The sequence below is a fragment of the Rutidosis leptorrhynchoides genome, chromosome 1 (genome assembly GCF_046630445.1).
Source record: "Rutidosis leptorrhynchoides isolate AG116_Rl617_1_P2 chromosome 1, CSIRO_AGI_Rlap_v1, whole genome shotgun sequence".
Classification (NCBI taxonomy): domain Eukaryota; kingdom Viridiplantae; phylum Streptophyta; class Magnoliopsida; order Asterales; family Asteraceae; genus Rutidosis; species Rutidosis leptorrhynchoides.
In genome coordinates, this window is record NC_092333.1 from 43190552 (window position 1) to 43202750 (window position 12199).

The 12199-nt window shown below is 31.3% G+C and overlaps 1 long non-coding RNA gene across 6 annotated transcripts; it reads right to left on the minus strand.

Moving 5' to 3' along the window:
- Nucleotides 1-255: 255 nt before the first annotated feature.
- LOC139859315 (uncharacterized) lies at nt 256-3617 on the minus strand. 6 transcript variants are annotated; one of them, XR_011763128.1, is made up of 9 exons: nt 3209-3617; nt 2785-2891; nt 2570-2631; nt 2251-2427; nt 1908-2162; nt 1698-1801; nt 1287-1363; nt 932-1163; nt 301-813 (listed from the first exon to the last, which is right to left on the minus strand). It is a non-coding gene; the product is annotated as an uncharacterized lncRNA (long non-coding RNA). The 6 variants fall into 6 exon arrangements; XR_011763131.1 differs by having other exon boundaries at nt 256-813; nt 932-1181; nt 1287-1582; nt 2251-2631; XR_011763127.1 differs by having other exon boundaries at nt 283-813; nt 1287-1582; nt 2251-2631.
- Between the last annotated feature and the right edge of the window lie 8582 nt (nt 3618-12199).

The window sequence follows — 12199 nt, forward strand, 5'->3', positions numbered from 1 at the left end:
AGTTAGAATATTGGTTCTAAGTATATCAGAGGTGCAACTTTAATCAAAGAGATTAAAGGTATTATAAATATTATTTTAAATTTAAAAAAGACATAAAATTCCTCAATGATGATTCCATAAACAAACGCAGTTGCATATAAACCGAGGCAGATGATAGAGACCATTGAGCCTATCAGGACACGGTAAGATGGCTAGACCGGCAAAAGGCATACATATAGTCTAGAGAATGAATATCTTCCTACTTATATGATAACTTATCAACCTATTATTATAATCAAAATGACAATGGGTGAGTGAACAAACACGATATTTCAAGTCACCTTTAATATTTATACAAAGAAAGTATAAGATTGACTTACAATTTTTAACACTCTTCTACATAACTCCGTATAACAAAACTTATATGTCTGAACAACTAACAACAATACTAATAAACTTTCCTCTCTTCTTTAATTTTACAAATAGTCAACATATCATATATGAGTATACAATACTATGTTATTGTAAACAAAAAATATACTATCATAGTTTAAACAAAAACAGAAAGAAAAACATGTACTTAATCCCACTTGTGAGTCATTAACCCACATGAGGTAAATTATCAGCCCGAATCAACCCGTTTGTATACAAATGGGTTAAAGTTGATACCTTTAAAAAATGTAACCATTCAGCATTAAGGCTATGTCAAGAAATGATATTAATCCATAATAAAAAAATAGATGTGTAATAATGCGATAAGTAACTGAAGGACGTCCTGAGCAATAGAAAACTCTTCTGCTGAATAAAACCGAGACTTATGTAGTAGACATCGCCCTGCCACCAGATCATACAACATATGATAAAAAAAAATACACATATTACAGTACAACGTAAATGGAAAGCATAACAAATAATATAGCAATTAAAGAACAGAAAAACAAACATATGTTACCTTCTGTAGTTACACCACTCTCAATTTGTTGGTTAGTATTTGTAGCAGTAGCACAGGACGATTCCAAAACAGCAGAGAAATAATAGTGGATACAGATGGATTTAAAATTCCAGAGCATCACCACAATTGGTATTTCTAATAGCATTTCTCTTAAGAGATTATATACCGGACACACATGATGTGATGAATCCCACATCATCCACAACAGGATCAGAAGAACACCATGTTAAATCTAACATATTTAAAAAAACTAAACCCTAATCAGACATATAAGAAATAAACCATTTGCAATTGATAATGTAATACTCATAAAATAGTCAAAAATAGGTATCGCATATATGAAAAAGCAGAATACCCGACTATGAATTGAAAGCGAAAATCAAACTTTATCAACGAACAACAAATCTTCTCCTTCCTACATATTTTTCTTAACTGCCACAATCAATCAATTAGGTCTGATAGTTCTACAAAATCATCCTTTTCATCGCTTTAGACGACTAAATTATGAACAGAGAACCCTTCAAGTTGATGTTGATGCCATTTTGTACAATAACATGTAAGATTAAAACATGCAACAGTGTGTGTTTAAACACCAATTTTCATCACCAATAGAAACAACACAGCATATCAAATATAGAAGCCACAGACCAACTAATCGAACAACACCACCAAAAGCAACAATTACAAAGACTAATAACTTAGAACAAACAACACAATGTATTGATTGACACAACAATCACCAGATCACATAATATGAAAAAGATACCTTAATTCACTTGCATTACAGAAAAGGCTTAAAGTGAAGAGCAATATAATAGCGTTTGGCGCTGGCATAAGCCCGCGAGTAGTCAACGCATGAAACATCATAAGCTGCAAATATAAATGCACACAACATGACTTAGAAGATGTTGAACCTTTTACAAACAAAACTAAATAGCAAAATGGAAGGCAATGTAATGAAGAAATATAGTCATACCTGCATTATTGGGAATTCTTTACGATGTGAAGTAGTTAAAGCAAAGATACCAGATACCTCAAAATCAACATGAGGCACACGATCCAGTGAACAATCACATAAATTTTCTGAGAGAGGTCTGTTGACAACTATTATTCCCGGAAACACTCCATCTGACCATCGAAATTTGAGATTCGAGAGATGACACAAAATGAACCCTTCCTATAAACCCTTCCTAGACATTTAACAGCCTAAAGGAAATAATCTTCAAGTTTCCTATAAATTTATAACCATGTGTAGGACACAACTACTTAATCCTTAAAAATGGAACTATATCACAATGTAAAATGAAAATAATACATACCTTAACGGTATTTTGGTCGGTGATCCTTAAATTGAGAAAATAAGCTTTATCCTCCCAATTTGAAGTTTAGAGAGAATAATGGAGAATAGCCTATTATTAACTCAGGCTTCTCATTTGAGAGTCGGGAATAAACACCTTGTTATCCCCAACTCACATTCACATCTTGAAACCATCGCACTTGACCATGCATTACAAAAACAACAGCAGCAAACCATCAGTCATTGCAAAGCAACAAATCAAGAAAAAGAAATAAAATCCAGAAGTTGTTTTATGTTTGATTAAGTAAACTAATGAAAAAAGCATCTTGTAGAACAGTAACCTGATGAATGAAATGCAGCAGGGAAGACATGCTAACGAAGCCAGAAACTAAAGACCCGCCATCTGCAGCAGATAAGGCAAATGCAGCAGATGCTGTAAATTAACAACTATAAACAAAAACAACAGCCTAATAGAATGCAACAGTTTGCATGTCACATGAAGGATAATAGTAATCGAAAACGCTAGTAAACTTATGATCTAAATTTGTAAACTTACGATCTCAGCTTGAAAAAAAAATCGATATAAGTTAAATGAAATCCTGAGCCCATCCAAAAGCAAATGTATAAATCGAAACCTTTCCTCCATTGGCAACATCTATGAACCTGAAACGATATAATCTTTATATAAATACAAGTGATAAAAAACAGTGTGACATTCATAACACAATGGTCGATAAGATAGAAAATAACACAAAAGAGCATGGGGTAAAATTACACTCGTTTACACACAAAAGTTCAGAGTTTTCAGTTTATGAATTATATAAAAAATATTAATGATAAACAAAAAAGTTTACATAGAACAAAAACATGAACAATTATCATCAATTCATCATTTACATACAGCAAAAACATGAATTCTAAGATAATGATATAAAAAAAACTTGTTATTGATAAACATGAATTTTAAGAATTTGGATTACCTTTGAACGAATAGCATCCTGATTTTGTGAAATTAAAAACCCTAATTCGTTTTATCCATGGGCATAGTGAATTTTACGATGATGAAGATGCATCAGATGGTAATGTAGTCGACCGATTTGGTTTGATCCCGTTTGGTTTATGTTGATGTGAACACCAAAAGAACACCAGAAAATTGGTTAAACGGCATAAAAAAATTAATTATCAAATTGATCGCAAGCATCTTCCTGAATGAAAATATGAGATCGCAATGGATTAAAGAAGATGATGAAATTGAATTTGTTTGGATGGGAGCGTATCGATTGAATGTGTGGGTATGTTTAATTTGTTGATTGCAAAAACCCTAAAAGAAATTTTTCTCCACGGAAGGATGGAGAAAAACAGTATGGAAATTTTTGGATCTGATGAGAATCATATGTTTAATATTTTAGATTTGAACGACCCTAATTGAAGGTTTTGAATTGGATGTTTAAATTGGATGATAAGTTCTCCGTGAAATATTGGATGAATGAGGACACGCGTCACTGTATCGTAATTAGTGATTTTTTTAATTGAAAACTAGTTTAATACCCGCAAATTCGCGAGATTATGAAAGAAATTTCGCAATATGGATGTAATATTCATAAAAGTTACGTAATAAGATCGTTTGGCATGCAATTAAAGGATTTAGGCTGTCTATAAAGACGTAAAAAAGTATAAAAGCAATATATGAATGATAAAATTAAACTACAATTTTATTATACATGGGAATTTTCAAAATCATCCATGTTTACCCATTGTTGACTTTCAACTTTTCTGGGAATAGTAGAATTAATTTCTTGAACAAATTCATGTTCTTGATCATTCTCAATGCCAACAAAAATGACCAGCTCTTGAATTAGAATAAATTTCTTTCCATTCAGTACCTTTCCATGCTCATGCAATTCCACTTCTAACCATACATTCACCTGTTGCATGTATAACCTTGCGATTGCTTTTGTAGATATAACCATACATTTACTTCAAACCAAATCGACCAAGGTGCTGATAGAAACTAATGGACCTTTACAACTCAAGAAGTACCTTTGTTTTGATAGCGGGCGTATTCTAATATGGGTCATTTATTTAAGTCAACACTTTTGAAGTACTCTCAGTGATAACTAATTCAGATTTTCGTAATAAGACACTTACGCTGATTGAGCACTAACCTGAAATTTATAGGTTGGTTGTGGTCCCTGATAGCGACATTGAAACGTGAAGGGGCTGCCTACAGAGGACATTATGAGCATCGCAGGCCTAAGCAAACCCTGCCACTAACACATAACAAAGGCATATAAAAACATTCAGCGTCCTCAAATACGAGCCGAACGTTGGTTATATTTTGGGGGATGATTCGTACACCACAAATTTTTAGCCGACATCACCAAATATGCATTATGATGTTGTACTGTACAACATTGTAAAACACGTTTGGTGGTGTATGACTAAAAGTTGGTGGTGTACGAATTATCACCCTTATATTTTGTTTAGTAAAGAGCTATCAGAAATTTAACTTCAAACAGAACTAAATGCGTACATATTACTGTAAGTGAAAAAAAAAACTAATTTCCTTACATGCACCTAACACTAAAACTCTTGACACCACCAACAGATAGATCACAACCATTTCAAAGTGGGTAACAACATAAGAAACAAAGTGCTATACAATCAGGCATTTAAAATAATACGCTGACAGTCAAAAGATGTAGCATGACTACTTAAGAGGTGGATTTACTGTATGGATGGTTTCGGTACCGGTATCGCACCGATACCGTACTGATACCGATAAACCGAAACTGATATATTGAAATACTTGGAACCGAAAACCGTACCGGTTAATGTAATCGGTACCGGAACCATTTCGGTACCGGTACCAGTTCGGTACCGGTTTTTTCGGTATTTACCGTTTGGTACCAATTTTTTATAATGATCTTGGGTCAGAACTGTGAACATGAAACAATGTGTAGATTTATTTGATGGGCGATTGATGATTTTTCGCACCATTAATTTATACGTATTAGATTACATGGGCTAACGCCACAGTACATATTAGAGTTTATTAATATAATTCCAACTTGCATTTCAATCATTAAGAAAATATACTCCGTATGTATTAGATCTTGATGTTGTAAAATTTTGGTTCGTTACTATGAAATAACTTCGAAAACAAAGGATCAAAGTGTGTTATGGGCCTAATATAAAGAAGAAAATCTGGATCGTAAAATTTTGGTACCAATACCCATTTCTCAACGGAACCGTACCGGTTTCTCCCGAAACCGAAAAAGCCAAATTCATGAAACCGATATTGAATACATTTCGGTACGGATTTCGGTACCGGTTCGGTTTCGGTATTTGATGCCTTATTTACTGCATATACAATTTTTTATTCAGCAACTTTTCAACAGTATGCATGCCCATCACATTTTAGTTGGTGTTAGGATGAGGACCATCACATTTTAATTGGGTCAAGATTACCCACTAATCAAAAACAATCCAAAACTCATTCACAAAACATAAAAACATGCAAATACACTTAATACAACATAGGGGATGTGTTCAAAGTGATGCAAAGTGATCCAAAAATTAACAGTTATATTTTTATTTTATTTCTAAGTTAAAAATAAGTAATTTAATAAAACATCAAAATCAAAGAAATTTATAATACACACATCCGTAAATTATTAAAGGTGTCTGATTTCTTATGTATTAGCATGAAGAGTTCATCCAAAATCAAATCCGTACTATTAGTACCAAACAGTTACCGGTTTTAACATATATCAACTTGTCCGACTTACCCAATTTAACACCAATAAAAAAATGAACATAAAGAAATCAGAAGATGGAGATGAACAACTTACCTACACTTCAGGTCGCATGGATGACGGAACCATGAAGCGGAAGTGCTGAATCCATACAAAATCCTACCTCGAGGCTTCGAATGTTTTCCACAAATCTAATATTTTTTTTTCTGGACTTATGAAACCACATATCACTTTATACATGGCATGTGTCATGGTCATCAATCACAATGGGCGGGTCAATAGTATTTTTCACCTAATTAAAGATTTGCACAATCATATCAAGGTAAGTTATATACAATTAAAGAATATAAGATGGTAATGTTAATTTGTAGTCTTTTGCTTAAACTGTCATCTAAAAAGGATAGAAGTTTAGGTGTTTAGCGCATCCAGAAAAATATGTAATGCAAACTACAAAACAAATGCAGGTCTACTGCATTAGAATTAATATGACAGACTTTATATCAAATATTAGAAGCCAATAATAGTATTATCACATGATAATAAAAAGTTATAAATAATACTACAAGATTCATTACGTGTTTTGTTCTTCTCAGGATCTGTTATTTTAACACGATTTTTTCCCTTAAAAAAACATAAGATAGAGAATGTTCAATAACCAAAATGGACTAAGAGAGGTCAAGTAAACTGCAAAGAACTATGTTGGTTATTTAGTCGAGTAGCCGAAAGCATCACATTACCTTTAAGGCGAGTATAAAAATAGAGTAGAAACAACCGTCAAGATGTACGAAGTTTCAACTTGACCAGTGTTGTTAGTTGCAATTGTTCCAGTCCCAATCTGAGTAAGTGCTTCAAAGTTGGGATTGTGACAACTATCTGGGTTATAAGGACTTCTGAAACCGAATATAGTGTATGAATGAGCCATTTCAACAATCATAACAATAAGTTTCCACAAAAAAATTAAAATTACTTGAGCACTCACTGAGAATTTCATATATGGAATTATATATAAGGAATGTACTTGATCATGAGTTCATATACAGGCTTTTTTTATTATATTATTATATTAAATGAGAATATACAGAAAAATGGGACCTAATGGTGAACACTATCATATGCATAGCCGATATCTATTTTAATACGTAGTATTAGAAGAGTTTGTGTGAAACTGGAGTATGCATAGCAACTTCGGAGAAACATATTCTCTATCATTTGCTCTCAATTCTAACAAAAGTTTTTTAAATCATAGCTTAAGGAATTCACACGGAAAATTATCGGATTCTTACATGATGCATCTAAGAAAAACCGATTCAAAATCTATGTCAGATGCATTCCACGAGTCAACTGGTGAAGACATCCTTGAACTTGAGCTATCTTACTTTGAATTGACCAATACACCTATAATGCTGTCAATATTTAAAAAAACTTATTAAAAGTAGATACGTAAGAAATAAAGTAAAATAAAATATGTTGGTAGTGCTCATGAATATGATAGATCACATCCTTCAGATTGTTAGATCGGTTTTTTTTTTTTCAATCAAATTTACCAATCATATCAAAATTCAATCACATTACATTTTTTCAACATTCAGGTCTTGGCATTTTGAAAAAAGATGAAATATTTCGCACAAAGAAAAAATTTATGATTCTAACAACTTAATTATCAAGATGATTAGGTCTGTATCATTCTTGTTGATGGATGCAAACGAAGAAGTACGTTCCAGTCGAACCTATATATAAATTAACAGCATGAATATAAAATATGTTACTGGTTCAAGTGATCACATACTTAGTCTGATACAGTTTAACTTAAAATCCACTATACCTCAAATAACTTATATAGTAGTTATGTACCATTAATCTTAAAGTTCATATGCAGAGTACACTTGCACAGGTATCCAAAATTCACTTAAGAAGAAAAGTGTAATGTTTTCCTGAAACAGGATCATAATAAATTTTGAAAGTGATATAGTTGTGTGTGAAATAGTCCCCGCCGGCAATAGAACATGCTATATCATCAATAAACGACTCTTAAGCTTCCATCTGCGTCAACACTACCAACACTAAACGTTATGTTAAAAAGGTAATAAAACATGATAATTAAGATATTCTCCAAATTAATTGTACCCTGATATAAAAGATATATACAATACAATATTTATAACAATAGAACAATACTCATCATAATAATGAAGGCACCTCTCTATGGATATATATTGTATAATTATCAATTAAAGACAGAGTTGAAATCAATTAGTTAGGATGAATAAAACAATTATCATAATACTCCGTATTCAATTAATTTAGTAGAACTAATAAGGGTAAGAAAATATATTGATTACACTATTCAACACATATATAATAGATCAAATTGACCGGATAGTACCTTTCGATTAAGCAAACAAATTGGATTTGGAGAGTACCTTTCGATAATGTATTAGATTCAGATGAAAACTGACAACCTTGATAAAATCCTTATCGTCAAACCACTTACACGATGACCGTGAACTCAGACATTCAAACCAGAAAATTTAATTCTTCCATTTTGTTCTCCCTATTTATACCCGTTCTATGTGCTATTTCCCCCTTTCTTTACGCCATAGGGATTTGTTTCTGTCTCTACTGCCATTAACGTCGTCGGCTAAAATCATCACCTCCTCAGCCGCCGTCGATAGCGAAACCGGAATTGAGTTTGTTAGATAGGTATCTTGATGATCAATTAGAGCTTGCAACTGAAATATTAGATGAATGAATGTGGTGGTGAGTTAGGGATAAAAAGAAACCACGATAGTACAGAGTAATTTTGAGTGGGAGCGGTTTTGAGTGAGAGGGTGTTTATTAGGTTTAGGAGCGTGTAAACTGGTGTCAGTTTATATGTTCAAAAGGTACAACTTTTACATATAACTTACAATTAGTTTAAAGCGGATTTCATTAAGGGTAGATTTGGTAAGTTAAAAAAATCTTAATTAAGAGAGAAAGGTATTAACTAAGATAAATCCTAGCCATTAGATCAATTTTTTTAAGGGTGGAGATTAAATTTTAAAAGAATTTTTTGAAAGTATTAACTAATATGCACTTTGTTTTAATTAATAGAGAGGATTAGGAGAAAAAGGAATTTGCTTAGGAGGAATCTGGTTGCGCCACGTGAATTTACCTTACCGTTTTAGTAAGATAGATAGATGATGATGATGATAGATGATAATACAATGCATTTTATATCAAAAAATAAACAAAACCAATACCAATACCTAAAACTTTCTTTGTTTTAGTCATAGTGTATACTTTCTAATAATAAACTGTTGTAAAGCAGTGTATATAAATTTGATTGATTCAACGTGCACACACACATAAATTAAACTGAATAGCAAATCGACTTGATATTATTACAGTTTAAAAAATTTGGAGTTAAAAGAAAAATTATGAAATTAAAGATTAAAATAGGATTTCAATCCAAGTAAACCGAATTTGACTTGAAGAGTTAAAATTATCTATTCAAAATCATTTCTCGTACATGTATACAATAATATAAATAATTTAAAATATTTATTTAATATTGTATAAATAGAATTCGGTTTTATATTCGATTTTCGGTTAACCAAATTAAAATTTTTCAAAACTGAAAACCAAACCGAAAAATCGAATTAAAATTCGGTGAAGGTTTTTCTCGACCCGAAAACCATTTTTCAAATTCGGTTTGGTTTTTTTCGATTTGGTTTCGATTCGATATTCGGTTTAAATGGTTTAAAACCAAATGGTGCACACCCCTAATTGAAAGTGTAAAAATTGAAATGTCCCGTTCATATTGATTATAAACGTTCCATATGAATTGATTTCGTCGCGAGGTTTTGACCTCTATATGAGACTTTTTCAAAGACTGCATTCATTTTTAAAACAACCATAGCCTTTATTTTATCGATAAAGGTTTAAAAAAACATTACGTAGATTATCAAATAATGATAATCTAAAATATACCATTTACACACGACCATTACATAATGGTTTACAATAAAAATATATAACATTAAAATAAGTTTCTTGAATTGTGATGACCCGGAAATTTTCGACCAAATTTAAACTCAATCTTTATATGATTTCGAAAAGATAAGCAAAGACTGTTAAATTGAGTCTCAAAATTTTTGAACTGTTTTCATGAATTCATCTTTGATTATGTCCGACGACTCACGATACGATTACTTGTAAATAAATATGCTTATATATATTTTTATATAATAATATGAATTATTAGGTATTGTAATTGTTAGAATTAGATATATAAAATAATGATAATACATAATAAATATTATTTATATATAAATAAAATATACATAATATATATTTTGTGATTTCGAAACTATTTAGTAAACGAATGTAACGCTAAATTGTCATTCGAACGATATTACACGAGTTAAAAAGAAACTTATGTATTTTAAAATAAACGGTGATTCGAAAATGAGTTTTATAAATTATAGGCTTACTAAAAATATATTAAGGAACTATTTGTTAAATTTTAATTTTTTTTTTATATTTTACTTAGGGTTGGGAGTGAATAATTAATGTAATTTTTATTTAACAGTTAATGACCGAATTTGATACCATAATGACCAAAATAAATAATGATATTTAATTTAAAAATCTGGAATTTATTCGAAGACTTTTATTCGTCACTAATTTACAACGGAGTGCGATACAGCAGCCGTGAGAAATTGTCGGCAGAAATAATGGCTAGTACCTGCACGTTTATTTTGCTTATATTATTATATTTATCAATTTGTAAACTTATGTATATAAATATGTATGTTACATATTTATGAAGAAAACCACACACAACCATCTTCCACATTACAAAGCTACTACCGGCCACCAATCACAACCGCTGCCACCGCCCTTCAACCATACCACCACAACACCTTCATAAATCACCACCTTCCATCTCCACTCTCAACCTTGAATCACCACTAAACACCTACAAGCTCGAACTATTTTTTTCTGTTTCTATACAAACCCACAACCACCAACTTTGTTATCATTATACTCCTACTTATGTTCGAACCATCTGCTACAGCTTGCATCAGAAACCAATCACCACTCATTACCTACTGTTTCATTTCTATTTATATAACCATGAAATACCAAAAACAACCACAAACCGAAACCACCTGGATATGTTTCTTTACTGTTTCTGTTTCGTCGGATATCACCACAACCAACAATTACAACGAAGCCCATTATTATTTTCTTCCTTCCTGTTCGCACTCAACCTCAAACCGCCACCCTAACCTCACCATCAACCAAACCACCATCTTTCTTCTTCTTACAACTGCCACCACTAGAAACCACCATCAAACCACCAAAACAATACCATCGAGACCCATCTTCATTACCACAACTACTACTTCCGTTACTGTTTCAAACAACCCAACCCAAACACCCATTAATGGACCATCACCTTCGGTTCTGTACCAACAGTCGTGCAAACCACCACAAACTATTATTTGTTACTGCTGCTACCTCGTTTCTGCAAATATGTAAACGAGCTAGATAAAACACTGAAACATTGAACAAGTTCATAGTTTAATGTTTTAGCAATATTGGAAAGGATCATGTTATGTATAAGATGGTAATGAATGGCGATATTGATGAGAACCGAATTATGATGATGATGTTAGGGTTATAATGGTGATCGTGATAATGAAAATGGAAGGAAGGTGATGATAAAATGAATATATGATAATGATGATGATACATGATAATTGATGATTAAGAAGATCATTAAAAATAAACGGGTTAAAAACTTTCCAGTTGGGTTTAATTTAGATATGGACGAATGGAGGAATGGTTTGTGGTATTATCGGATTAGTGGGAGGTCGCGGGTTTAAACCCTGACTTGGGCATTTTTTTTAGGGTTACTCCTTTGAGGTAGTTACTTATCTATTCATTTGTTTATAAATATTATTATTATTATTATTATTATTATTATTATTATATTATTATTATTATTTTTATTATTATTATTATTATTATTATTATTATTATTATTATTATTATTATTATTATTATTATTATTATTATTATTATTATTATTATCATCATCATCATTTTTAATGTAAGTAGTATAATTGTTGAAACTAATTTTTATCAAAATTATCATTTTTATTATTAGAATTATCATCATTATTATTATTATTAGAATTATCAATATTTTTATCATTATTATTT